General features: G+C 42.9%; 1 long non-coding RNA gene and 1 pseudogene across 3 annotated transcripts in view; both read left to right on the top strand.

Moving 5' to 3' along the window:
• LOC145716301 (uncharacterized) overlaps positions 1-27,877 on the top strand; it is a 47,405-nt gene that overhangs the window by 5,555 nt on the left and 13,973 nt on the right. Inside the window, exons 2-3 of one of the 3 annotated variants that reach the window (XR_014138897.1) lie at positions 19,671-19,857; positions 20,121-27,260. This is a non-coding gene — a long non-coding RNA (uncharacterized LOC145716301). Of the gene's footprint in view, positions 1-19,670; positions 19,858-20,092; positions 27,261-27,877 lie in introns of those variants that run through there. The other 2 variants (XR_014138895.1, XR_014138896.1) reach the window with 2 other exon arrangements.
• Positions 11,596-11,696, top strand: LOC115944910 (U6 spliceosomal RNA; annotated as a pseudogene).

Here is a 27,877-nt window from a genome sequence, read left to right as displayed (position 1 = left end):
TCAGGACTGTGGGATCAAGCACTGTGTGGGTTCTGCACAGAGTCTGCTTATCCCTCTCCCACTGCTCCGCCCCCCCCAGCTAGCATGCCCTTTCTCTCTCTCTAAAATAAATAAATAAATAAATAAAATCTTAAAAAAAAATGATCCCTAGAATATCTTGAGTGTGGACTGACAGGGGATGGGGTGAGACTGAAGGCAGTGAGTCCATTTGGGAGTCATGATAAGGTCCTGGCATAAGGCCATTACTGGGAAGAAAGGGGGAGAGATTCCAATGGAAATGGAATGCAAGCCTCAGTGACTATCTAAAGTGCAGGATGAGGGAGGGGGAAGGCAAATGTAGTTCACCTGTTTCAGGCTTGGGCCACCGGGTGGATGGTGGTGCCATTTACCAAGGAAAGCAAGTAGAGGGATAAAGAGCCTCATTCAGGAAAGGGTGCATCTGGGGTGCCTGAGGGACCTAGAAGTGCCAAGCTTAAACTGTCAACTTGGATATGAGTCTGAATCTCAGGGTCACTTCTAAGTCTGGACTCTATGTCAAATTTAACACACATGCTATTCAGATTTGTAAGGAAAATGTAGTTATTTATTCCCTCTAGGGGATGTAATTGTCTTCATGAACCTCTGCCACTTTGGATGGGTAAGAATCAGGTAAGACTTGGATGGGCCAATGATGTTATGTCAAGTTCATTTGGTTTAAACAGTCTCTTTAGAGCAGTGATTTGCATACCTTAGTATAAGAATTAGCTGGAAGGCTTATTAAAACCCAGATTGCTGGTCCCCACCCCCAGAAACTTTTAAAAAAGAAATAGCTTTATTAATATATAATTAAATACTATAAAAAATTCACCCATTGTAAGTGTACACTTTGGTGATTTTTTTTTTTTTTAGTAAATTTACGTAGTTGGCCATCATTATCAAAATGCAGTTTTAGAACATTTCCATCAACCCGATTAAGTTTCCTCCTGCTGGTTTTTGCTTAATCCCTTCTCCTATCCCAAGCCCTTGGCAACCACTGATCTGCATTTTTCTCTATAAATTTGCCTTTTCTGTATGTTTCTTATAAATGGAACCATAAAATATGTAGTCTTTGCATCTGGCTTCTTTCATTTAGTATGTTTTAGAGCTTAATCTGTGTTGTAGCATGCATCAGTAGATCATTCCTTTTTATGTCTAAATAGTATTTTATTATATGGATATACCACAAATTGTTTTTCCACTCACAAATTGCTGGACATTTGGATTTGTTGTGGTTTGAATTGTGACCCCTCCAAAATTCGTTACTTGAAGTCTAACCCCATGTGACCTTTTTTGGAAATTGGGTTTTGTAGATTCCTGATCTATTGACTCTTTTATCACTATGAAACATCTGTCTTTGTCTCTAGTAATATTTCTTATCTTTTTTTTTTTTTTTAAAGATTTTATTTGACAGAGAGAGAGAGACAGCAAGAGAGGGAACACAAGCAGGGGAAGTGGGAGAGTGAGAAGCAGGCTTCCTGCAGAGTAGGGAGCCCGATGTGGGGCTCAATCCCAGGACCCTGGGATCATGACCTGAGCTGAAGGCAGACGCTTAACGACTGAGCCACCCAGGTGCCCCAATATTTCTTACCTTTACATCTATTTTAGCTAATATCCACATAAGCCACTTCACCTTTCTTATGGTTGCTGTTTTCATGGTATATCTTTTTTCATCTTTTTACTTTCAGCCTATTTGTGTCTCTGAATCTAAGTGTGTCTCTTGCATATAGCATATATTTGGATCTTGCTTTTTGTATCCGATCTGAATATCTCTACTCTTTGATTGGGATAGTTAGGCCATTCACATTTAGTGTAATTCATAATATGTATGGATTTACATTTGCCATTTTGCTATTTGTCTCCTATATGTCTCCTCTCTTCTTTGTTTCTCTGTACCTCTTTTATTGCTTTCTTTTGTGTTAAATAAGTATTTTTTGGTATATCATTTAAGTTCCTCTGTTAACTTTTCTTACTATCTTAAAATGTATTTTCTTAAATGGTTGTTCCCTAGAGTACAGCATCTTAACTTATCAAAATCTAGTTGAGACTAAAACTAATTTAATTCTGGTAAAATAATAGAAACTTTACTGCAATATAGCTCAATTTTCTCCCCTCTCCTTTGTATTATTATTGTTATACATATTACATTTATATATGCTGTAAACCCAACAATAGAGTGTTTTGAGTATTGCTGTACACAATCTTATGTCTTGTAAAGAAATTAAGAGGAGAAATGAGGCAAATATATTTATAGAGTCTTTTATATTAACCCACATATTTACCTTTTCCAGTGCTTTTCATTCTCCCTTGTGCATCCAATTGCCATCTGATGTCACTTCCTTTCCGTCTGAAGGACTTCCTGTAGTATTTTCTGAAAAGCAAGGCTGTCATTACTTCCACTGACAGTGCCATTGGCCATGGGCATCACCTACTACACCAAATCCTGTGAGCCCACAGTGGCATAGCTGCCAGCCCTCATGACCTGTCCTGCCCTAGCAGAACCCCTCCACCCACTGGGCTGGAGGAGATGGAAGCAGTGCTAGGCCAGAATGCCTCAGACATCTACTATTCTTACTCACAGTTCAGCAGTTTTCAAGCATAAACACCTCTCAAATTGTCATCTGCCTTTTGTTGGTTTCCAGAGCACTGAAATGGTCATTCTTGTCAATTTTGTCTAGCTTTATATTATAGTTGCATTCTGGGAAGAGGATTTGCTGACCTTTTCACTTGACCATAGCCAGAAGTCAGCTTTCTCCCCCTGTGTCTCTGATTCATTAGGACCTGGGTGTAGTTGAAGAATTTAGATTTTAGTGAGTTCTCACATTTAGTGAGTTCTCTGTGCTGCTGGCCCAGAGACCGCACTTTGAAAACCACTGCTTTAGCTTAACTCAGAGTCTTTTAGATACTGAAACAACTTTCTTATGAACTCATTATGAGCACACATAAGATTTTATTTAAAATTGCTGCAGGTTCTCCCTCTGACCCTCCTCCCTCTCGTGCTCTCTCTCATTCTCTCTCTTGCAAAAAAAATAAAAAAATAAAAAAATAAAAAAATAAAAATTAAAAAAAAAAAAAAAGGGGCGCCTGGGTGGCTCAGTTGGTTAAGCGACTGCCTTCAGCTCAGGTCATGATCCTGGAGTCCCGGGATCGAGTCCCACATCGGGCTCCCTGCTTAGCAGGGAGTCTGCTTCTCCCTCTGACCCTCCTCCCTCTCGTGCTCTCTCTCATTCTCTCTCTCGCAAAAAAAATAAAAAAATAAAAATTTAAAATTGCTGCAGGGTTGTGCACCTGCCTGTCTCAGTCGGTAGAGTATGTGACTTGATCTCAGGGTTGTGAGTTCAAGACCCATGCTGGGCATGGAGCCTGCTTAAAAAAAAAAAAAAAAAAAGCTCCAGGGGAACAAGGCCTGAAATAAAGCCAGTTCAGAGATTTCTTTTTAGTAGAAACTTTTGATAGAAGTAAAGGTGACTAAATAATATTGTTAATATTAGGTTCAAAAAGGCCTGTCAGGTGAACGATGGTCTATTCAGTGCCAGCCTGATGGATAGCAGTTCAGGTGATTCATAACAAGACAATATAGGTAAATCTAACTGCCCACAGAGGCTTTTAATCTCATCAGAGTCTATGAGAAAATTGCTCAATTATTTTCTCATAAATACTAGTCACTTTCCAGAGGAGGCTGTAATTATCCCAAACACCACAGTGCTCCAGACTGCCTTCATTAGACTGTGGACAGTTTCCTGTCTCACTGGTAGATGGTGAGTTTCCTCCCATTCCTGTGATTGCACTCCAGGATAGACTCTGGACATCTCTGGCAGCATTGGAGGAGAGCACCTCCTATCCATGTGATGTCACCAGGATCCTTGTTGGTTTCAGCTGCAGAGCAGCTGGTCCAGTCTGGTTCTGGACTGGTGACAGCCATAGTGTGACTGATCCCACCACTGTTGTCTGTGGTTCAGACCATTTGCTTTGTCACCAAGTGCCCACTTCTTTGCACTGCTCCCAGTCTTCTGCTAGTCTACCAGTTGACTTGGTTTTTTTGTAATCCAATACTGGGCCCACAGAAACTTCTGGGTGCTGTAGGTGCTAGGCATAGGTGATGTGAAGCTCTTCAGACTTCCCTCTCCAGACATCACCCTCCACACCCAGCTGTGCTGGCCTGGCGCCATGTTGAACTCTCTCCCCATGGACCCTCTCCAAGACCTTTGATCTTCTACTCAGTATTGTATGCAGGCCACTAGCACTCTTAAAGTTCTCAAGATCTTCCATTTCTATCTAGGTGTTTCTACCTCCGCCCTCAGAACTCACAGGGAGGGGCGCCTGAGTGGCTCACTTGGTTAAGCGTCTGCCTTCGGCTCAGGTCATGATCCCAGGGTCCTGGGATGGAGCCCCACATGTGGCTCCCTGCTCAGGGGGAGTCTGCTTCTTCGTCTCCCTCTCCCTCTGCTCCTGCTCCCGTGCTCTCTCTCTCAAATAAATAAATAAATAAAATCTTAAAAAAAAAAAGAACTCACAGGGAAAGAGGAAGTAAGGACCCATGTGGCTCACACCACTTGTCTCCTCTATAGCTCTCCTTTTCCCTCTCTTCCCACAATATTGAAGAAAAAGTGTTCCACTTGTTCCACCTCAGAGGATCTCACACTTTCTCTGAATCAGAACCCCCTGGAGAGCTTGTTAAAGCACAGATAACTCAGCCCCAGCCTCCAGAGTTCCTGATTCAGCAGGTCTGAGATGGGGCCTGAGAATGTGCATTTCTATCAAGTGCCCAGGAGGTGCTGCTGCTGCTGCTGGTCTGCTAACCACACTTTAAGAACCACTGATCTCTACCTTCAATGCTGATTTCTTGCTACCACTGATTTATAGTAAAATTCTAAACTCTTTTTATAAGGGTTGACTTTTGATTTGTTAATGGATGCTAAGGAACTTAGAAAATCCTTTTCTCTCAAGAAAAGGTTTTCAAACTATTATCTTCTAAAGTGGGGTGATTCTATAGTTTACTGTCCAAGCTGGGACACCTTTGATAGTAAAATGGATTGATACTTAAAATAATGCTAAGACCACAAGTGTAGATGGGACTGTGCTAGACAAACCAGGATGGCTGGTCACCCCATGCTACAGCCTCAGGAAAATCTACTTTGGCACTCAAAGCAATTACATCCTTGTTCTGGGGGTGGACAGCCTCCCCTTTTCTGGGACAAAAAGGCCCATGACTCAAACTTTCGAGTGGGAGGCTACCAGGGAATGTGATTTCAGAGAGAAACAAAAACACAGTAGTTTATATATTTTCACAATGCCATCTCCATCATACATATTTGTAGTTATCCACCTGTAGTCCCAAAGAGCCTGATTAGCCTGTAGCCACAAATAAAGGCAGTTTGCATTTTCCTCCTGGCACAAGTCCCCACCAGCCCTTCTCCTCATCCCCAGGTGTCCTTAGTTATTTCCAGGCATATCCAAAGTAGCAGCTCACGTGTCCGCAAATCAGAGTATCAGCTACAGCTTTCACATGCTCTGGCTCCTTGTCCCCATCCATAGTCCACAGAGCTACCTGGAGAAGTTTCATCCCTGCTGCTGCCCGTCATGAGGACACCCAATTCCATGCCAAGGATGCTGCCTCCAGATGCTCCGTAGTCTGATGCTGGAGCATAGCTGGGTTTTATGCAAGCCTTCCCCCAAAATCCCTGTTTCCTGGGCCCCAAGTTGGATATATTTTTGAAGGCAGTGTCAATAGGATTTGCTGATGGTTGGGATGTTGGGTGCAAGAGGAGAGAGGTCCATCATGATTCCAGAGTTTTGGCCCAATGCATGAAGTTGTTAATAATTAAGATGGTTGGGAAGACTGTAAGTGGAGCAGGTTTGAAGGAAAATGTTCCACCTCCAACGTGGTTTCATTTTGGATATAGTTAAGTTCATGATGTCCTTTGGTTATCTAAGACAAGAAAGGTAATAATGGACCTTCCTTTTCAATGTCTAAGCAATTACTGTAGACAGAGTTGAACTGAACCATAAAGATTATTTTCCAGTGGTGCCTGGGTGGCTCAGTCGGTTAAGCGTCCGATTCTTGATTTCAACTGAGGTCATCATGTCAAGGTCATGAGATCAAGCCCTGAGTCTCTCTCCCTCTCCCTCTAGCCCTCCCTACCCCCCTTAAAAAAAAAAGATTATTTTCCAGTTCCAGCAGGCACTGTTGATCACCAGCCCAATAGCCCAGATTTTGTTTCAGAGTCTGCCCTCCCCTGTGACTGGAGGAAATCGGAAATCTTGATTGTCTAAACCAGCCAGGGTCACCCCATTCTGTAGGTCAGTGATGAGTTTAGGGGTAAGCCTGACACCTACCCAGTCCTGGTCAGTGAGACATGAGGGGCATGCATTTGTAGGCTTCTGGGAAATGTTCCCTTTCTTTAAAAAAGATCTGCAAAATGGAAGAATTGGTCAGCTTCTTCTGGATGTCCTGGGCAACCATCTTTCAAATATGAAGGGAGCTGAACTGAGTAAAACAAGCCGAGGGTGATCAGGCTGAAAGATGGCATCTTCTAGCCTGTTGATTAACTAGCTGGAACCACCGATCTCCAGAACTCTTCTTCAGTATACCTCTTCTTCATCCGTTAAGCCATTTCTAGATGAGTTTTCCTCACTTGTTAAAGCATCCTAACACAACATATGAGGGGAAGGTCATCCTAAGGAGGAAACCACAGAAAGTTCCAGGCAGTAGATTAAGAGGCCCCGTTAATTACTGGCAAGGTCAGGCCAGTGCAGCAGCAGGAGGATTTCCAGTACAAGGACCTGACTTGCTCATGAACTTCCCCAAGAAACTGCTTGTTTGCTCATAGATCCGTACTTTTCTTTTGCCAGTAAGGGCAGGAGTTCCACAAGTGAGGGTATCTGCACCAGTGGCCCTTGTGGGATGAGGCCTCCCGTCTACTCCTAGCTTGCCCCTCATGCACAGGGCTTTTCCTCGGCACCCGGAGTAGAGTCTGAATTGTTCTCGTGCTCCTTATTCCATGCTGTACTCACAAGCACCTGTTAGAAGGCCAGGATGGTATCATAATTTCCATTTATTTATTTATTTACTTATTTACGTATTTACTTATTTATTCATTTTAGTGAGGGTTTTTTGTTGTTGTTGTTTTTTGACAGAGAGCAGGAGAGCGCAAGCAGTGGGAGCGACTGAGGGAGAGGGAGAAGCAGGCCCCCTGCCGAACAGGGAGCCCGATGTGGGGCTCGATCCCAGGACCCTGGGATCATGACCTGAGCCGAAGGCAGTCGCTTAACCGACTGAGCCACCCAGGCGCCCCATAATTCCCATTTTATAAATTGGGGATTAAGACTCAGGGAGGTGGTCATAGCCTTGAAAGGGTAAAACCCAGACTTGAACCCAGATTTTCTGAATTCTAGGCCAGCACCCTTCAACAATACCATGGAATTTGTTTTAAAGTCTAAAATAACATCTTATCGTTGTCCTTGCTTGATTACTCTAATTTACATATTAAGCATGATTAACTAAAGATTCCCATGAGTCTTGATTCAAACAAAACACACACATAAGCGTCTGCCTTTGGCTCAGGTCATGATCCCAGGGTCCTGGGATTGAGCCCCGCATCGGGCTCCCTGCTCAGCGGGGAGTCTGCTTCTCCCCCTCCCTCTGCTTCTCCCGCTGCTCATGCTCTCTCTCTCTCTCTGTATCTGTGTCTCGAATGAATAAAAAAATAAAAATAAAAATAAAATAAATAAATGGCTCAGGTAGGGGGTTGCCCAGGTGGCTCAGTTGGTTAACTGTCGGACTTTGGCTCAGGTCATGATCTCAGGGTCCTGGGGTTGAGTCCCCACGTTGAGCCCCCACCTCTGGCTCTGCGCTCATCGGGGAGTCTGCTTGTCCCTCTCCCTCTGCTCCAACCCACTGGCTACAAGAAGTCTTCCTGGAAACCAGAGATAGCTCCTTGTCCAGAAGTGACAGTGCAGAGCACTGCTTGGAGACAAAAAATGGGTGACTCACTGGACCGCTGTGTTGTGAGGTCTTGTTTCATTTTTGTTGTTGAAGGAACGCACAGTAGAACATTGTTCGGGATCGCTTGTTTATGTTAGAGGCGTCGGCGGTGGCCACAGATCCCTTGCACTGCAGAAGACTAAGGAAGGAGGGTACTTAAAGCTCTTTAGTTTTCGGTTAGAGTAGTGAGAAGGGGGATCTTTTTGCCCTGGTTCTCACACCAGGCCCTCATCCTCCCAGCCCTCCCCCGCTCTCCACCTCCAACAAGGAGAGATGGCTAATTCCCGTAATTTACTTTTTATGTTTATTTTTTACTCTGTCCTCCCATGTTAGAAAGTAAGCTCTCATTAGTGCAGAGACTTGTCTGTTCTACTGGCTGGTATATTCCAAATGTCTGGATCAGTGTCTGGCAATCAAGCATTTGAGAATGAGTGACTTCTCTCTACTCCAAACAGCTGGTTGGATGTGAGAACTCATGGCCTCATGGGGATTGGGGACTTGTCCTCACCCTTGCCCCCTTTGTCCAACAAGCCAAGACCCTCTGGTCCAAAGATCTCAGATCGGTCTGTGGAAGAAGGAGAGCTGGCTAGGAGGCCCCACCTGGGCATTAAGCCCAAACGTCACCTACCAACCCTGGGGGTGGGAGCTGGAGCTGGGGTTGGGAGAGGAGGGACGGGCTGACTTTTATCCGTGTCCCCTTTAGGGCCATTTGATTTTGCTATGTTCATGTACTGTGTTAATTTTCCCAAAATTATTATAGTTTTTAAAAATGCTTGACTTTTAAAAATACTACTAAGCAAATTCTTGTAAGAGATAAAATTCACCTTTGGTTGGGACTTAAAAACAAGGCAACCAGTCCAAAATTGGGGTGCTTATGTTAAACCCCACATCACCAAACCGAGACTTACCTGAATTACAGTTTTGGCTCTCTCAGAAAGGGAGTCTTAAACCAGTCAGTCAGGAATCAGCACTAGTTAGGTATTCCGCCTGATAGACCCCCTGCCATCCCCTAAAGGAAAGTAACCTTGCAGTAACCAACCCGCTTTTTTGTCTAGTCTAAAACTTCCTTCTTCCTGCTCCCTTCTGACTAGAAGTCTTTCATTCTGTACAGCTCCTCAGGGCTCCTATCTGTTAGATTGGATGCTGTCTGATTCCAGTCGATTTTTGCTGAAAGTCTTAAAATGTTTAATATGCCTCCATTTACTTTCAACTAGACAGAGGTAAGCTTTTCAGTTCTCAGAGAGTTTTTTCCTCCAGAATTAAAAATAACTGAAAGCCTCTCATAGGGGTGTCTTTCTTTGACTTTGCCTTTGCCTGTCTTGTTCATCATTAAATCTCTCTCTCTAGTGCCAGCATGGCATTGCCACAGAGTAAGCCCTTAATAAATATTTGATGAATAAATTAGTTTGGTATCAAAAGAAAATTCAAGCTGCTTATATTCCTCAATTCTGCATTTTGCTAAGGAAAGGATGTATGTGTCAAGTGTGATACTGTGATTAAATATATATTTGTTCTTCTTCCATGTCTGGCCCAGAGCTCCTTAAGCCCTTGGAATTCCCTCAGTGGTAAGAACATTAATGAGGTGACTTTTGGAAGCACCTGAGGATGGGAACTGGTTGCCTGAGAACCAGCCATGTGATTAGGGGGTTAGAACTGGAAATCCCTGACCTACATTAGGGGCAAGACCTGGAGATTGGATCAATCACCAGTGGCCAGTGGTTTAACCAGTCAAGCCTATCCGATGATGTATCCATAAAAACCCAAAAGGACTGGTTTAGAGAGCTTGAGGGTTGGTGAACACGTGGAGATTTGGAGAGAGTGGTGCCTCTGGAGAGGGCGTGGAAGCTCCACACCCTTTCCCCAAGCTTTGCCCTGTGCCTCTCTTCCACCTGGCTGTTCCTGAGTTATATCCTCTTATAAAATGAACCAGAAATCCAGTAAGTAACATGTTCCTCTTAAGTTCTGTGAGCTGCTCTAACAAATTAAGCCCAAGGAGGGGGTCATTGGAACTTCCAATCTATATCTGGTCAGTCAGAAGACCAGGTAATAAACTGGGCATGTGACAGGCTTCTGAGGTTGGGGGGTGGGGAGACAGTCTTAGAGGACTGAGGCCTTCACCTGTGGCATCTGTTGCTCTCTCTGGGTACATAGTGTCAGAACTGATTCAAACTGTAGGACACCCAGCTGGTGTCCAGAAACCTGTTGAACAGCATGGGTAGCACCCACCCCCAACACACACACATTGGGATTGCTACTAGAATCATTTTACATAGAAATTAGCAGAGTATATAATATTTATTGTTCATTAATTGAGATGATGGGTGAGAACCTCAAATTTTAGGTTGGACCAAGATGCCCAGACTCTTAAAACTAGAGAAAGATGGAATCTGAGTAGTCATGGAATCCCAAGATGCTGGTTGATTCCCTTTAGAGCAGCTGGGATGGCCCACATGAAGGGAAGTCCTATTTCAGTCATGTCACATTCATACTGAAGGAGCTGACTATGAAATGATCATTGAGACAGATCAGGTCTCTGGGATCAATCCACGGACTGCCAGATTTGGAAGACTGTAACAGACCCCTGTCCGGGAATATCAGCTGAAGCCCCAAACCAAGAATAGCAGTGACATGTGACAAGACCCTAACATTCTTTTTTTTTTTTTTTAAGATTTTATTTATTTCTTTGAGAGAGCAAGAGCACGAGTAGGGGAGAAGGGCAGAGGGTTCCCTTGCTTCTCAGGGAACCTGACGCAGGGCTCCATTCCAGGACCCCGAGATCATGACTTGAGCCGAAGGCAGCTGCTTAACCAACTGAGCCACCCTGGCACCCCAAGACCCTAACATTCTTAAGAGAGGTGTAGGGATCTCCCCTCATAACTTGCTAGGAGGTGGCTAGACCAGTTTTTGACCTGAAACCATGCCCTCCTGTGGGCTCAGTAGGAGAAAGGGAGGAATCTGTCAGCCTGGATCAGAGTGAGCATTTCTTTGAAGAGCATGTTGGCTTGTAGGAAAGAAGGGTGATTTTCCACTGCTACCCCCCAAACTCAAGACAAATAATGCCTAGAGTGTGGGGGTTGCCTGCCTGCAAAGGAGAAAGACCCAATACTAGGCCAAGCTGGAGGAAGTTCAGAGAGTGGCTAGTGGGGCAAGAGTTATAGGGTATTGTGGGATGAGAAGGAGTTGGGGGATGGAGGAGGACTTTGTTTTTCATTTCACTTTCTGTTCTGCTTAATTTTTTTTAAAGATTTTACTAAGTTTGGGGCACCTGGGTGGCTCAGTCTGATAAGCATCTGCCTTCGGCTCAGGTCATGATCTTGGGGTCCTTGGATCAAGCCCCACGTTGGGGTCCCTGCTCAGCGAAGAGCCTGCTTCTCCCTCTCCCTCTGCCCCTCCCCCTCGCTCATGTGTTCTTTCTCTCTCTCTCTCTCTCAGATAAATCTTGAAAAAAAAAAAAAGATTTTATTAAGTAATCTCTACACCCAACATGGGGCTCAAACTTACAACCCTGACATCAAGAGTCACATGCTCCAAAACTGAAACAGCCAGGAGCCCCCTGCTTAATTTTTAATTGTTAAAAAGCTGGTTATATTTATTGCTTGCTTTGGCAGCACATATACTAAAGTTGGAACTATACAGAGAAGATTAGTATGACCCCTACACAAGGATGACACACAGATATGTGGTGTTACATATTTTGATTTTGATGAGCACTAATTATAGAATTGTTGAATCATTATATTGTACACCTGAAATTAATGTAGCACTGCATATTAATTAAACTTGAATAAAAAATGAAAAGACTGAATAAATGTAGAGACAGCCCATGTTCTTGGATAGGAAGAACAAATATTATAAAGATATCAATTCTCAAATTATTTTATATTTTTAATGCAGTTCTACTGAGAATTCCAGTGGGTTTTGGTTTTTTTTGGTGGCGTGCTGACAAAGGATTTGAAAGCTTCTTTGGAAGAATAAATTGGTGAGAATGACTTAGCAAATAAAAAAAAAGCTGGTTATATTTATATTTAATTTGTTTAAAAGCCACTTAAGCCCCTCTCTTAGGAGAGTGACGTTCGGAGATGTTAAATCAATGCTTCCCCAGTCTTTTTTTTTTTTTTTTTTTTTTGGCTTTTTAAGTTTTCATTTAATTCCACCTAGGTAAGGAGTTGGGTCATTAGGGAAAGCCTACAACTCTTGATCCTGGGGTTGTGAGTTCAAGCCCCACGTTGGGCATAGAGCTTACTTAAAAAATATAACAATAATAATAATCATAATTCCAGTTAGTTAAAATCCAGTGTTATATTAGTTTCAGATATGCAATAAAATGAATGCTTCCCCAGCTCTCACGTGCATAAAATCACCTGGAGATCTGGTAAATACAGGCTCTGATTCAGCAAATCTGGGGTGGAGCCTGAAGTTGTACATTCCCATCTAGCTCCCAGGCATCCCTATACTGCTGGCATGGGGACCACACTCTGAGTAGCAAGGGGTAAGCAGCTTGCCCAAGGCTACCCAACCAGCACTGGAATTCTGATCTATTGTGTCCCAAAACCCTAAATAAAATTGACATTTACTCTTGACAAATAAAATATATCTACCTATTTACTAAAAAAAAAAAAAAGGCTCACTCTCGTCTTTTTCTTTCTGTTTATCTTGACAACCCCTAGAAATCAGAACGTTATAGATAGTCGCAAGCCACCTGCATTGCCTGTTATGCTGGCTGTTTCCATGTTGGTATGGGGAAATGGTTTATTTTAAAACAATTACAAATGATTCTGTTAAATTGCAGCCTTCCATAGAGTTATGTGTCCCCTTAAGCAGTTATGTAACCAGTTACATAACCAGCAGCTTGAGATAGTGCTCTTTGTGCTTTGCTAGGAGTTTGCTGGAAAAGAGCCCACCAGACAGTAAAGGCATTCCTTACTCCTTTACTAACCCTACGCTTGGGCCACCAAAGGGAACCCTGCTTATCCCACTGAGCTGTCCTCCTGGGCCACCCCAAGGATCCTTGATGTGTGGGCGTGCATCACCCTGTGGGGTCCTGGGTGCCAGGCCATTGCACTGAGCCCTCCTGGCCTCCCTCAGTGGGAGGGTTCATTATACCCCTTTTAGAGATGAGGAAACGGAGGCTACAGCTCATTAAATTTTTGCCTAAGGTCACACACCCAGGACTCAAAGATTTGTCCCTCTGATGCCGGAGTTCCTGCTCATTACCACTTCGCTCTGCCAGTTCAGTTCACCTTAGTTGATTCCATATTTTCTGGGGCAAGTCAGGGCTTCTTCATCAAGTCAAGGTTGTTTCCCTTTTCTTTTCCCACAGAAGTTCTTAACATTGCTGACTCATTCTTGTCTTTCAAGTCTTTATTTCAATGTCACTTTTTTTTTTTTAATTTGTTTAAGTAATCTCTACACCCAATGTGGGGCCTGAACTCACAACCCCAAGATCAAGGGTTACATGCTCTTCCAGCTGAGCCAGGCAGGCGCCCCTTAATGTCACCTTCTTAAAGAGACCATTTCTGACCACAGGAAAACCACCCCAATACTGTTTTACCCCCTATAAACAATGGCCACCTGCTGGTATTTTTCTGGTTTGTTTATTTTTGTCATTTGTGTCTGCCCATCATCATTCCTACCAATGCTTGGCATTAATAGATGTTCAGTAAATATTTGTTAATCAATAAGTAAAGTATCCCTGGGAGGAACCTTCTGGTTCCTTTGCAGGAATGAGACAGGGAAGAAGAAGGGGGCAGGGGGGAGCAAAATCATTAATGACAAGGCTTCTCATCATTTTAGTCTTGTGCCCCAAATAAGCACCCACCAAGGCTTTGGTAACCCAGGTGTTGGGTTTGGGTCTTTCCAAGCTTTTGTCTGTGTTATGAAGAAATAAACCAGTTGCCTATGGCTGTGGCTTCCTATCCAAGGAAGGCTGGAAGAGAATGGAAATCCTGAAAACAGCTGGGATGGGCTTGGGAAACTGGAGAGAAGGTCTCCTGTGCTCCTTCAGGACATGCCAGTGCCCTTAGAGAAAGCTCTGAGGTAAGGTGAACAAGACTTTTCTCTGCACTCCCAGCTCCCTGCCAGCCCCTCCTCCCCATCCTCACCTCTGTTGTAAGGCTTGGCCTCATCTCTATTGAACTTTGTCCTATTTGGGGATAGAACACTTTTCCAAGTGTCAACAACATTCCCACGGCTAAGATTTAAAAAGCGAATAAAGAGGTGAACTTAACACCTTTTGCACAAATTGCAAGCCAGTTTTCATTAACAGTACCTTACTGGGAAATGTAATTTGATAGAAGAATGAGGTTTGTTAATCTTTTGGATTCCTTTTTTTTTTTCTTCTTTCTTTTTTGCTGCCTAAACTGAAAATGTGTGCCACCTAGAGGTTCCTGTATGTGCTCAATCAGAAAATGATACTGAGGCCAGCTGGGCCTGACCCCAGAGACAAGTGGGCTCAAACTAGCACTTCTCTTCCCCCCTTGATGAGCAGAGAAAAGTATGGGACGCAATTCCCAACCACCAGAATCGACTGTACTTTTTCTTGCAGAGGGCCATCATTAAATTCACTTCTGGGCTCTCCTGTGCCACTCCTCCCTTCTGTTCTGCTCAGTTTCCATTCTCCAGTCCTGCTGTTCAGCCAGGTGGGATTTCTCCATCACAGTTGTGCGGGTGCGGAGGCTGAGCATTTCTCTGACAGTGAGCAGGTAACCCGACTTGTCATAAGGGAGCACAAAGAAAGGGCATTGCATAATAAAGATTTAACCTTGCCCAAAGAGAGTTCTGGTCTTTGCCCTCAACCCCCAGGAGGTGATCTCTAAACCCTGAGAATGTCCTGCCTGATAAGAGTGATTTTGTTTACTTGGATGCTTCGTGCCATGCCAGGTAGTCTAACAATGCGATTTGTGGTGAGGGCTTTGGTCCTGCAGGATCAGCTCAGCTCTGGGATAGACTGGAGACTGAGGTCAGCCATGTGGGCAGCCGACCACATCCTGGAGATCAAGCCCCGGTAAAAACAGCACACCATGGCTTGAGTAAATTTTCCTGGTTGGCAATACTCCATGCATATTGTCGTGCATTGTTTCTGTCCATGACTTTGCTGGGAGAGGACAGCTGGAGGCTTTGTGTATGTATGGAACTCTCCTGGACCCCACCCTATGTGTCTCTTCCCTTGGCTGATTTTAATCTGTATGCATTCACTGTAATAAATCATAACAGTGAGTACAATAGGTTTCAGCAAGTTCTGAGAGTCCTTCTTGTGAATTCTTGAACTTAAGGTGGTTGTGGGGATCCCTGGACTTGCCATGGGTGTCAGAAGGGAGGGTAGTCTTGGGAACTGTTCTGTAACTTTATAGGCACTTATTAGGAATCTGAACATGTGATCTCCAGTCCTGGATTCTCCACTTACTGGCTGGATAAGTCACTTCATCTGCTTGAACCTCCTTTTCCTCATTCAGTGGGAAGGTATTGTCTGTGTGTCCTCTGGAGGAGACTGTTGTGTGGATTGAGATGGAAGCAAAATGGCTGTGCAAGTTGTCCAGGTCCATGCAAATGCACCACTGACACAAATGTATTGAGTGCCCTTTCTCATCAAGGCAAATTTGATAATGATGACGATGACCGTGAGGACCCCATTCCTACAATCTGACTAACCGTATCTGTCTAGACAGGGAGGAAAGAGGGGTTGGGGTTGAATAAGTACCTGGAGCCTGAGTGGAAGCCATTTCTCTGAAATAAGGTCTTAGGAGCCACTTATCTGGTAGAAGACTGCAAGCTCTATGTGCTTCACAAGACACGGATTGAAGCCACAATGCACCTGTCATCAGGACAAAAACTCAAAAGCTTGACAAACTACTCTGTGGCAAGGCTGTGAGGAAGTGGGCACTCACACATGACTGGTGGGAATACAAAGTGGTACATCCCCTGATGCAGGGAATTGAGCAATATCTAACAAAAGTACATAGTATTTACCTTTGACCTAGAAATATAACTTCTGGGTACTATCCTGAATCACACCCCCCCAATATATATCTTCTTTATATCTTTCATCTAGACTCACCAATTGTTAACATTTTTGTCACATTTGCTCATGAACACTCTCTCCATATATGTACATGTTTGTGTCTAGATGTACACGTATATATATGTATATGTCTGTACCTATGTGTTTAATATAGAGACATTTTTGCTGAATCATTAAGACTAATGTGTACCCTTTACACCTAAATAATTCAGAGTGTGTCTCTTTTTAAAAAAATTTTATTTATTTATTAGAGAGAGAGAGAGAGAATAAGCAGGGGAGCTGCAGGCAGAGGGAGAGGGAGAAGCAGGCTCCTGCTGAGCAAGGAGCCCGATGCGGGGCTCAATCCCAGGACCCTGGGATCATGACCTGAGCCGTAGGCAGCTGCCCAACCGACTGAGCCACCCAGGCACCCCAAGAGTATATCTCCCAAGAACAAAGACATTCTCTTGTATAGTCTTAGAAAAATCGTCAAATTCAAAAAATTAATATAATATTATTGTTTAATATATTTTTCATGTTCACATGTTGCCAATTGTCCAAATAATATCCTTTATAAACCTTTGTTTTCAAGCTTGGCTCCAGTCGTGGATTAAGCAAGACATTTAAGTGTCAAATCTCTTTAATCTCCCATAATCTGGAAGCACTCCTCCACCTCACTTTGTCATGCCATGTACATTTCTGAAGAGGAAAATGCCTAGTTTTGTAGAGGGCCCCTCAATTGGGGCTTATCTGATTGCTTCCTTGAGATTATTCTGGTTCCACATTTTGGTCTAGAGTAATGTGATTTCAGTTTGTCCTGTTATTAGTGTTTGAATGTTGGACACTTGCTGTGGTGGTCAACATGAAGATGTCTGGGATAGCTCTCCACTATCAAGGTACTCTTTCCTCTGGTTAATTAATGAATCACCTGTGGGGAGGTACGTAGAGCCTTCGTTAATATCCTACTCCAGACTGTCTCACCCAAAAGAATCAGTTAATGAACTCAGATTTTGTAAAGAAGATGGAGTCTCCCCTGACTTCGGCAAGATCCCAGAAATATACCCATCAGTGCGGATTCTAGTTTCAGGGTAAACAGGACAGCCTCAAGCTCAGGAGTCTTCACCCGGTCTCCCCAAGGGGTCCTTGGATAGAATTCAAGGGGTTCTTAAACTTGGCTGGGAAAGCAATTAGGTTGATATTTTCACCACCCTCTTAGTAAAATTCATTATTCTTTTCGATTATGAATGAGACAACAAAGCATAGCAGTAGCAATGGCTATGTCACCCATGGAAATTCCAGATGTTTTTATATCACATTACAACTGACACAGAATATTACTTACATTCATCATTCCTTTGAAATCCTCACAGTTATTAGACTCACCACTAGATCTTGTTATCCAATATATTAATAAGGAAAGCACCTATATTACATACCAGATTTTAAATACATTTTGGTGTTAGGATTTCAACAGTATTTCCTTTGTAAACCTGTGTATTTTATTTTCTGCACTTGTATTAATGCGTTTGGGCTGTTGCAACAAAATACTAGAGGCTGGGTAGTTTATAAACAACAGATACTTATTTATTACAGTTCTGGAGGCTGCAAGTCTGAGATCAGGGGGCCGGCAAGGTCAGGTGCTGATGAAGGCCATCTTCTGTGGGCTGCATCCTCACATGGTGGAAGGGGCAGGGAGCTCTGCCTGGTCTCTTTTATAAGAGCACTAATCCCATTTGTGGGGGCTCCACTTTCCTGACCTAAGCAACGCCCAGAGGCCTTGCTTCCTAATTACCATCACATTGGGCGTTAGGAATTCAACATATGAATTTGTGGGGGACACAACCAACCAGACCATAGCAGCACTTAGGAACATTATCCTGAGCAGGAGTCCATGGCACAGAAAAGGTTAACAGCCCTTGCCTCTGTCCTCTCCGGTCTCCAGCTGGTCCTCATTACTTGTTCAGGATCACCTTTTGAAAACACCAGCCTTTCAGGTTTTCCTCCTTTCCTCCGTGACTCTCGAACATTTGCTGGTTTGGGCACCAGCATAAAGAAACTGCTTGGAAGTTTGCCACAATCTGTCTCAGGGTTCTCATCTGCCACTCCCATTAATCTGGCCTCACCCAAACACCACTTTGTTCTGTTGCTCAGGATGTGGGGGGGGGGGGTCGGGGGTGTCTTCTCTACCGCTTAAAAAAAAAAAACCTGCTGCTCTTCCAAGACCCCAGACTAAATCATTCCTTCCCTTTGTGTTTGTTTGGTGCTTTGTTTGCCTCAATAGCCCTCATCAGCACCTGTAAGTGTGTGAACTTTACCTGTCTCTACTGTCTTTCCTGTCTATCTCTTCTACTGGATGGGAAGCCCCTTAGGGACGTCCTTCTTCCTAGCAGCTCCTAACCACGTTCTGGGGCACTGCACATGGTTTTAAGTTAGATTTGTGTGGTTGAATAGATGCAAATCCCCACTTTGGAGTAAGAACAGGCAGTCCCAGGTGAGAAGCCCCAGGGTTGGAACCTAAGGCTTCTGGTCCCTGGCCTGTAGTCCCCAGTCCACTATAGAGCACCAAGGGCCTGGCCAGTTTCACCATTTTCTGACCCAGAATTTCTCTCAAACAACCGTGACTTCTGTAGTCTTACTGGATTGAGGAAACAATCTTTCTGAGGCTTAATGCAAAGATAAATATGTCAGCAAGAATTTCTATTCGGATGTGACATTTGCACATGAAATGATACCCCAAACCCCTAAATTTCTTCTTCCCAAGAGCCCCAAGTGGCTCTCTCTAATTTCCATATACAAAAAAATGCCAACTATTCAGAAAAGTACAGAGAATGATTTAATGAGCTCATCACCTACATTCAACAATTATCATTTTGCCTTTTTTTGCTTGGTGCTTTCTTTTATATAATTTCCTGAAGCATTTTAAAGTCAATTACAAACCTTAAATAAAGGACAGTATGTTCCAGAACCGTAATTCCTTAGTCACACATAAGAAAGTTAAAGTTTGCACAATGGTGACTTTATATTATGATTTTTCTACATTTATTAGCTGGCATTCTCTGTAAAGCAGAGGCTTTTCTCCTCACTCAGGCCTTTTTGGTCACCCTGAAATACAATTTCTGTAGGAAAGGCCAGATAAATGTCCACATATCTCCCTTTAATGATCCGTATTCCAAGTAAGGACTTGGAGCAATAGATACCATCGTGGTGACAAAAGCATTATTTTAGGGGAAGCAACTTTCTCTTTTCATTGACTATCATAATGAGCTCATGGTTTGGGGTTTTTTTTGCCAGGGGTGTGGGATTTTTTAGGTCTCATTCTAGAGTGTAAAAACAAGTTTGTTTTGTTTTTTACCTTGTTAACTCCTAATTACAGTTTTCCATCTTATCCATATTGTGATATGAGACAATTTCTTTGCTCTCAACTGGTCGGCAGTACACTTTATGCTTCCCATTTGCTACACTTTAATTATAAAGCCCCTTGGGTCGGGCACCTGTGTTGCTACCCATACTTCATTTGATAGATAATTTTATGTGTCAGTTTGACCGGACCATGGGGTACCCACCAGTCACATTTAGTCAAACATTATTCTGACTATGTCTGTAAGGAGGGGGGGTTAAAGAGAATAACACTTGCATGGGTAGACTGAGTAAAGCAGGTTGTCCTCCCTGATATAGGTGGGCCTCATGCCATCCACTGAAGACCTGAACAGAACAAGAAGACTGAACAAGAAGGAACTTCTGCCTGACTCTTTGAGTCAGAACATCCGTCTTCTCCTGCCCTCTGACTACAACTTACACCCGCTCTCCTGGTTCTCCAGCTTGCCGACTGCAGATCTGGGGACTTCTCAGCCTCCATAATCACGTGAGCCAATTCCTTCCCTGACTAATACACTTTGCTACCAAGATGTACCTTCTCATACATATTTCTTTGTGTCCCCATGCAAACGTGCTATGTGATGGGCGGGCACACTCTTAATTTGTCTGTGTTCAGGGCACTTCCCTCCAGACTGGATGAACCTGGTTATACAGCTGCAGCTGCGTGTGAGAGTTTGTGATGCCTCACATTTTCGTTGACACTTTATTTGCATTTTTTTAAGTTTATAGCATCTCCTTTCTGCTCGATAGCCTGACTGGCTTCATTCAGCGGGAAGTCCACACGGATCAGAGGGCCCGCAGGAACTCATGTCCCACCTCCTCCATTCCCACCAGCCAGCTCTTTGCCCCATCTCTTACTCGTGAACCACCCTCTCCTGCTTCTAGCCATGTGGGCCTCATGCTGCTCCTCAGCCACACCATTTTTGTCCCACCTCAAGCCCTTCCCATGGCTGTGTGCTCTGCCTGGACAGCCCCTCCACAGACACGCTCAACTCTATGACTTCGCCTTGAAGATGTCTGTGATGTTGTGATTTATAATAAGAAATACATATTTCAGGGGCACCTGGGTGGTTCGGTTGAGCGTCTGCCTTCCGCTCAGGTCATGATCTGATATAGAGCCCCATGTTGGGCCCCCTGCTCAGTGGGGAGTCTGCTTCTCCTCCTTCCTCTGCCCCTCCCCCCTCAGATAAATAAATAAAATCTTAAAAAAAAAAAAAAAGAAATACATATTTGGTCTTTGTCCCCACTCCTGACTCAGAGCTTCTAAAAGCCTTGGAATCTCGTAAGTGACAATAGCAATAAGGTGTCTTGATATTCATAACAAGCCCCTCTCAGCCACACGTGAGTTTATGTCAATGTGGTGATTTTTGGAAAGCCCCTAAGGTTGATGGCTGGTTGACAGGGAAACAGACATGTGATCAGAGGCTGAAACTTTCAGTCCCATCCCCTGACCTTTGGGGAAGGGAGAGAGGCTAGAGGCTGAATCAATTGCCAATGGCCAGTGATTTCATCAATCATGCCTATGTAATGAAACCTCCGTAAAAACCCAAAAGGATGGGGTTCAGAGAGCTTCCGGGTTGGTGAGTACATGGAGGTTGCTAGGACAGCGGTGCACTCGGAGAGGTCATGGAAGCTCCGCACCCCTGCCCACATACCTTGCCCTCCGCATCTCTTCCATCCAACGGTTCCTGAGTTATACTCTTATGTAATAAACCAATAATTTAGTAATGTAAAATGTTCCTCTCAGTTCTGTGAGCCTCGCTAGCAAGTTAATTCAACCCAAGGCGGGAGTTGTGGGATCCTCCAATTAATAGACAGTCACCAGAAGCACAGGGAACAGCTTGGACTTTCATTTGGCATCTGAAGGGTGGCAGGGGAGCAAGGGGGAGCCTAGTGGGACTGAGCCCTTAACTATCTGCAGGTAGATAGTGTCAGAATGGAGACAATTGCCCATGGTGGTGGAGAAAACACATATTGGGATTTCATTCCCTTATCTTCGCCTCTGCTGGAAATGAGCATAAGTTCATATGACTTCCATTCACACACGTTTTCCTTCTGCTTGCGGTTTTTTGTATAATCTCCTTGTTCATATAATCCCCTTGTTTCCATCAGTTATGGTCATTAGTCTTTTTCTTTAACACCATATATTTATTAGATTAAGAGAACATCTTTCCTGGTGATAATCATTTCTAAGTATTCTTTTCCTTTTAATTGCAGTAAAATATACATAAATTTACCATTTCTAAGTGTACACTTCAGTGGCATTAAAGTACATTCACAATTTGTTATGTAATCATCACTACCATCCATCTCCAGACGCAGCTTTCCTGGCTGTAATCATTTATTTATTCATTCATTCATCCATCCATCCATCCATTTATTTGTTTATTGATTGATTTTTTAGTCATCTCTACACCCAACATGGGGCTCGCACTCACAACCCTGAGATCAAGAGTCACATGCTCTACTGACTGAGCCAGCCAGGTGCCACTCTTTTTTTTTTTTAAATTGTAGTAAAATACACCACAGTGAAACGCCACTGTGGCATTCCGTACATTCACATTGTTATGTAACCATGGCCACCATCCATCTCCAGAACTTTCTCATCATTCCAAACTGCAACTCTGTACCCATTACACAAGAACTCCCTATTCCCCTCCCCAAGCCCCTGGTACCCACCATTCCACTGTCTCTGTGTATATGGCTACTCTGGTATCTCCTGTAAGTGGAATCACACAGTATTTGTCTTTTTGTGACTGGCTTATTTCATTTAGCGTAAGGTTCATCCATGTTGTGGTATGTGTCAGAATTTCCTTCCTTTTAAAGGTTGAATAATATTCTGTTGCATGTATATAGCACATTTTATTTATCCATTCACCCATCAGTGGACATTTAGGTTGTACATTATTGGTTTTGATGCTCAGATTGATTTGATTCTCACCTTGGAGCGGTGGGAACTCCTTCAAGTTGGTTCTGAGTTTTCATGACAGGACACCACTGGTCTTTGATCTTGCTTTCTGTGGTAGAAATGTCACTCCTCTCCTACATTCCCTGCCAAAGACCTGAGGTTTGGTCTTTCTCAAAGAATCCCAGGTACCTCTTAGTTGGTAATGGCATTTAGACACCAAAATATGGGCCTGTGTACTACATGTGTCTTAACTTTCCTACTACACTCCATTCTATGAAGAGAACAGCTACATCTTATTCACTTTGGTTTTATCACAGTACTTTACCCCCAGCAGGTATGGAATCAACTTTTGTTCCTTTAGATTAAAAAAATGTCTTCACTCTTGGGGCTCCTGGGTGGCTCAGTTGGTTAAGCATCGGACTTTTGGTTTCAGCTCAGGTCATGATCTCAGGGTCATGAGATCAAGTCCTGTGTCAGGCTCTGTGCTAGGCATGGAGCCTACTTAAGATTCTCTCTCTCCCTCTCCCTCTCCTCCTCCCCTGCCCCCCCGCATGCAAGCTGTCTCTCTGAAAAAAAAAAAAAAAAAGTTTTATTGAGGTATATAATTGACATAGAACATTATATTTGTTTCAGACATACAACATAATGATTCCATATTTGTGTACATTGTGAAATGATCACTACATTTCTAGTTAACATCTGTCACCAAATGTAGTTATAAATTTTTTTTCTTGTGATGAGGACTTTAAAGAATCTACTCTCTTAACAACTTTGAAATATGAAACATAGTATTTTTTTAAAGATTTTATTTATTTATTCATGACAGACAGAGAGAGAGGGGCAGAGGCAGAGGGAGAAGCAGGCTCCCCGCTGAGCAGGGAGCCTGATGTGGGACTCGATCCCAGGACCCTGGGATCATGACCTGAGCCAAAGGCAGACGCTTAACAAACTGAGCCAGCCAGGCACCCTATGAAACACAATATTATTAATTATGGTCACCATGCTGTACCTTACATCCCCAAGACTTCTTTATTTTATAGCTGCAAGACTGTACTTTTTGTTCCACTCCACCCATTCCTCCCCTGGCCTGCAACCACCAATCTGTATCTGTATCTATCTGTATCTATGGGCTTGTTTTTTTATTTGTTTTGTTTTTTAGATTCCATGTATAAGTGAGATCATATGGTATTTGCCTTTCTCTCTGACTTATTTCACTTAGCTTAATGCTCTCAAGGTCTACCCAATGTGTTACAAATAGCAGGATTTCATTGTATACAACATCTTCTTTATCTGGTCATCCATCATGGACACTTAGATTGTTTCCATGTCTTGGCCATTGTAAATAATGCTGCAGGGAACATGGGGGTGCAGATGTCTTTTCAAATTAGTGTTTTCATTTTTTTAGAATAAATACCCAGAAGTGGAATTGCTGCTATTTTTAATTTTTTTAAGTAAGCTGTACGTCCAGCGTAGGGCTCAAATTCACAACACTGAGATCAAGAGTCACTTGGTCTTCCTACTGAGCCAGCCAGGCACCCCTAAATATACCTGTTTTATCACCAACATGGGGCTTGAATTCATAACCCCAAGGTCAAGAGTTGCATACTCTCCCAACTGAGCCAGACTGGCGCCCCTCAATTTTTCTTTGAGGAACTGCCGTTCTATTTTCTACAGTGGCTGCACCAATTTACATTCTTACCAACAGTATACAAGTGTATCCTTTTCTCTGCATCCTCACCAACATTTGTTATTTCATGTCTCTTTGATACTAGCCATTCTGACAGGTGTGAGGTCTTAGCTCATTGTGGTTTTGATTTGCATTTCCCCAGTGGTCAGTGATGTTGAGCATCTTTTCATGTGTCTGTTGGCCATCTGTATATCTTCTTGGGGAAGATGTCTATTCAGATCCTCCACCCATTTTTAAATCAGATTGTTTGATTTATTGCTATTGTTGTGTGAGTTCTTTATATATTTTGGATGTGAACCTCTATCAGATAAATGATTTGCAAATATTTTCTTCCATTCAGTAGGTTGCCTTTTCACTTTGTTGATTATTTCCTTTGCTGTGCAGGAGCTTTTTAGTTTGATGTAGTTTAGGTACTTATTTCTGATATAACAAGGCCCTGTATCCTCAAGCGATTATTTCAACTGATGCTCAATTGAAAATAAACATATAAACAGCAATCTGCTCATCTCTGGTGTCAGGGAAGAGGACTGTTTTGGACAGCTAATATGTCACTTATCAGCATATTGTGTAAAGATGATCCCTTACTGAGAACTTAAGATTCATGAAGGTAATTCTGGCAATACTAAATTCTAGCCTTTTATGTAGTCTTTAAAATTAAGTTCCTACAAAAGCAGAGTCTGCTGTTTTTATCCTGCAGAATGGCTGTATCGGTCAGGGTTCTCCAGGGAAATAGAAACAATAGTATGTATGTGTACACACACACACACACACACACAGACACACACAAACACACACATATATGCATGCATATACTTTAAAAGATTGATTTTAAGAAGTCCTTTTAAATTCATTAATTTTAGGAGATTGATTTTAGGGAATTGGCTCATATGATTCTGTGGGCTGGCAAGTCTGAAACATGCAGGGCAGTCTGGAGACCCAGGGAAGAATTGCAGTCTTGAGTCTACAGTCAGGCTGGAGGCAGAATTGCTTCCTCTTCTATGGGCCTCAGTCTTTTCTCTTAAGGTCTTCAATTGATTGGATAAGGTCCACTCACCTTGTGCCGGATAACTGGCTTTACTCAAAGTCTAAAGATACCTTCACCAGCCACATCAAGACTGGTGTTTGACCAAACAACTGGGACCATAGCCTAGCCAGGTTGACCCATAAAATTAACCATCACAATGGATACAATGGGAACCCACTGAGTGAATAAATGCCAAGCTAATTCCTTCATTGACTTCATTCCTTTTCTTTGTCACCAAAAGAAGTAATTTCTGTTTGACAAACTGAAATCTAAATGACAAAGGAAAAATGCCAGCTGCTTTCCCTTAGAATTATCAAGACACAGTCCTTGGAACTCTGCACAGACAGTAACTGTTCCCTGAGAAGTGAGAGAAGAAGAGAAGTTTGAAGATCAGGTTCCCAAGGAGAATCCAAACAGATGGAATCAACAAGATCTATAAAGAACTTATCAAACTCAACACCCAAAGAACAAATATCCAATCAAGAAATGGGCAGAAGACATGAACAGACATTTCTGCAAAGAAGACCTATAAATGGCCAACAGACACATGAAAAAATGCTCAACATCACTCATCATCAGGGAAATACAAATAAAAACCACAATGCCATCTCACAGCCATCAGAATGGCTAAAATTAACAACACAGGAAACAACAGATGTTGGCGAGGATGTGGAGAAAGGGGAACCCTCTTATACTGTTGCTGGGAATGCAAGCTGGTGCAGCCACTCTGGAAAACATTATGGAGGTTCCTCAAAAAGTTGAAAATAGAGCTACCCTATGACCCAGTAATTGCACTCCTAGGCATCTACCCCAAAGATACAAATGTAGTGATCCGAAAGGGCACCTGCACCCCAATGTTTATAGCAGCAATGTCCACAATAGCCAAACTATGGAAGGAGCCCAGATGTCTATCAACAAATGCATGGATAAAGAAGATGTGGGGGGCACCTGGGTGTCTCAGATGGTTAAGCATCTGCCTTCAGCTCGGGTCATGATCCCAGGGTCCTGGGATCGAGCCCCACATTGGGCTCCTGGCTCAGCGGGGAGCCTGCTTCTCCTTCTCCCTCTGCCTCTCTCCCTGCTCATGCTCTCTCTCTCTGTATCTCTGTGTCTCAAATGAATAAATAAAATCTTTAAAAAAAAAAAAGATGTGGAATATATACACAATGGGATATTACTCAGCCATCAAAAAGAATGAAATCTTGTCATTTGCAATGATGTGGATGGCACTAGAGGGTATTATGCTAAGTGAAATAAGTCAGAGAAAGACATGATCTCGCTCATATGTGGAATTTAAGAAACAAAACAGAGGATCATAGGGGAAGGGAAGGAAAAATAAAACAAGATGAAATCAGAGAGGGAGACAAACTATAAGAGACTCTTAGTCATGGGAAACAAACAGGGTTGCTGGAAGGGAGGGGGATGGGGAGATGGGGTAACTGGGTGATGGACATTAAGGAGGGCACGTGATGTAATGAGCGCTGGGTGTTATATAATACTGATAAGTCACTGAACTCTACCTCTGAAACTAATACTACACTAAATATTAATTAATTGAATTTAAATAACAAAAAACAAAAGAAAAAAATAAAACACACAGTAGTGATAATCTCTTCCAGTCAACTCTTGCCTTGTGGGAATGTAGCATCTAGGGTTGCCACATCATGCATTTTTGTAAGAGAATCTGGAAAGTTAGATTTTATGTGAAATCTCCAGATTTTTTCAAAGCTGAAATAATTGGGGTGCCTGGGTGGCACAGTCAGTTGCACGTCCGATTCTTGATTTCGGCTCAGGTCGTGATCTCAGGGTTGTGAGATCAAGCCCTGCGTTGGGCTCTGTGCTCAGCACAGTCTGCTTGGGACGACTCTCTCTGCCTCTGCCCCTCCCCCGCCAAATTAATAAATAAACCTCAAAAAAAAAAAAAAGATAAACAGATGTAATCAAAGGAAACGAGGTCTGCTGACACTGCTTTCAGAAGCTATAGCTTCAGGGATGCAAAGGCAGAAAGCCCCAGGGAAGGAGCTTCCGCCAGGCCAGGGAAACTTCCTGAGGATGGATCCTGGATGCCATCTTGCATGGAGCCATCTGGCTTAAGGGGTTGCTGAGAAACCCCATAACTAACTTTATTAAACAGAGTTTATCTTTGTAAGAACCAGCAATATAGGGGTAAACCGATGGTCTATTTGTGGATTATTAAGTAGAGCTCCACAGAATGTGGGGCAGAATGGACATTAACTAAATCTGATTTATTTCATTAATTTAATGTATTAATGATTTATATAAATATATTTATTTTATTAAATTTGCTAATCGCATGGTGGAATTTTCTAGATCTCAAAGATTCCACACCAAGCCAGGGACTCTCACCAACAAATAAAAAGGTTGATTCCATTCAGTAGGTTGTCCTTTTGTTTTGTTGATGGTTTCCTTCGCTGTGCAAAAGCTTTTTATTTGAGTTTAGTCCCAGTAGTTTTATTTTGCTTTTGTTTCCCTTGCCAAAGGAGACATATCTAGAATAATGTTTCTACAGCTGATGTCATCAACAAAACAAAAAGACAACCTACTGAATGGGAGAAGATATTTGCAGATGACATACCCACCCGATAAGGGTTAATATCCAACATATATAAAGAACTTATAAAACTCAACACCAAAAAAAACCAAATAATCCAATTAAAAAATGAGCATAGGACATGGATAGACATTTTTCCAAAGAAGACGTACAGATGGCCACAGACACATGAAAAGATGCTCAACCTCACTTATCTCACTTATCATCAGGAAAATACAAATCAAAACCACAATGAACTATCACCTCACACCTGTCAGAATGGCTAGTATCAAAAACACAAGAAACAAGTATTGGCTAGGATATGGAGAAGAAGGAA

The sequence above is a fragment of the Leptonychotes weddellii genome, chromosome 1 (genome assembly GCF_054177405.1).
Source record: "Leptonychotes weddellii isolate Sample4059 chromosome 1, ASM5417740v2, whole genome shotgun sequence".
Classification (NCBI taxonomy): Eukaryota; Metazoa; Chordata; class Mammalia; order Carnivora; family Phocidae; genus Leptonychotes; species Leptonychotes weddellii.
This window is presented reverse-complemented; position numbering and strand designations above follow the sequence as displayed.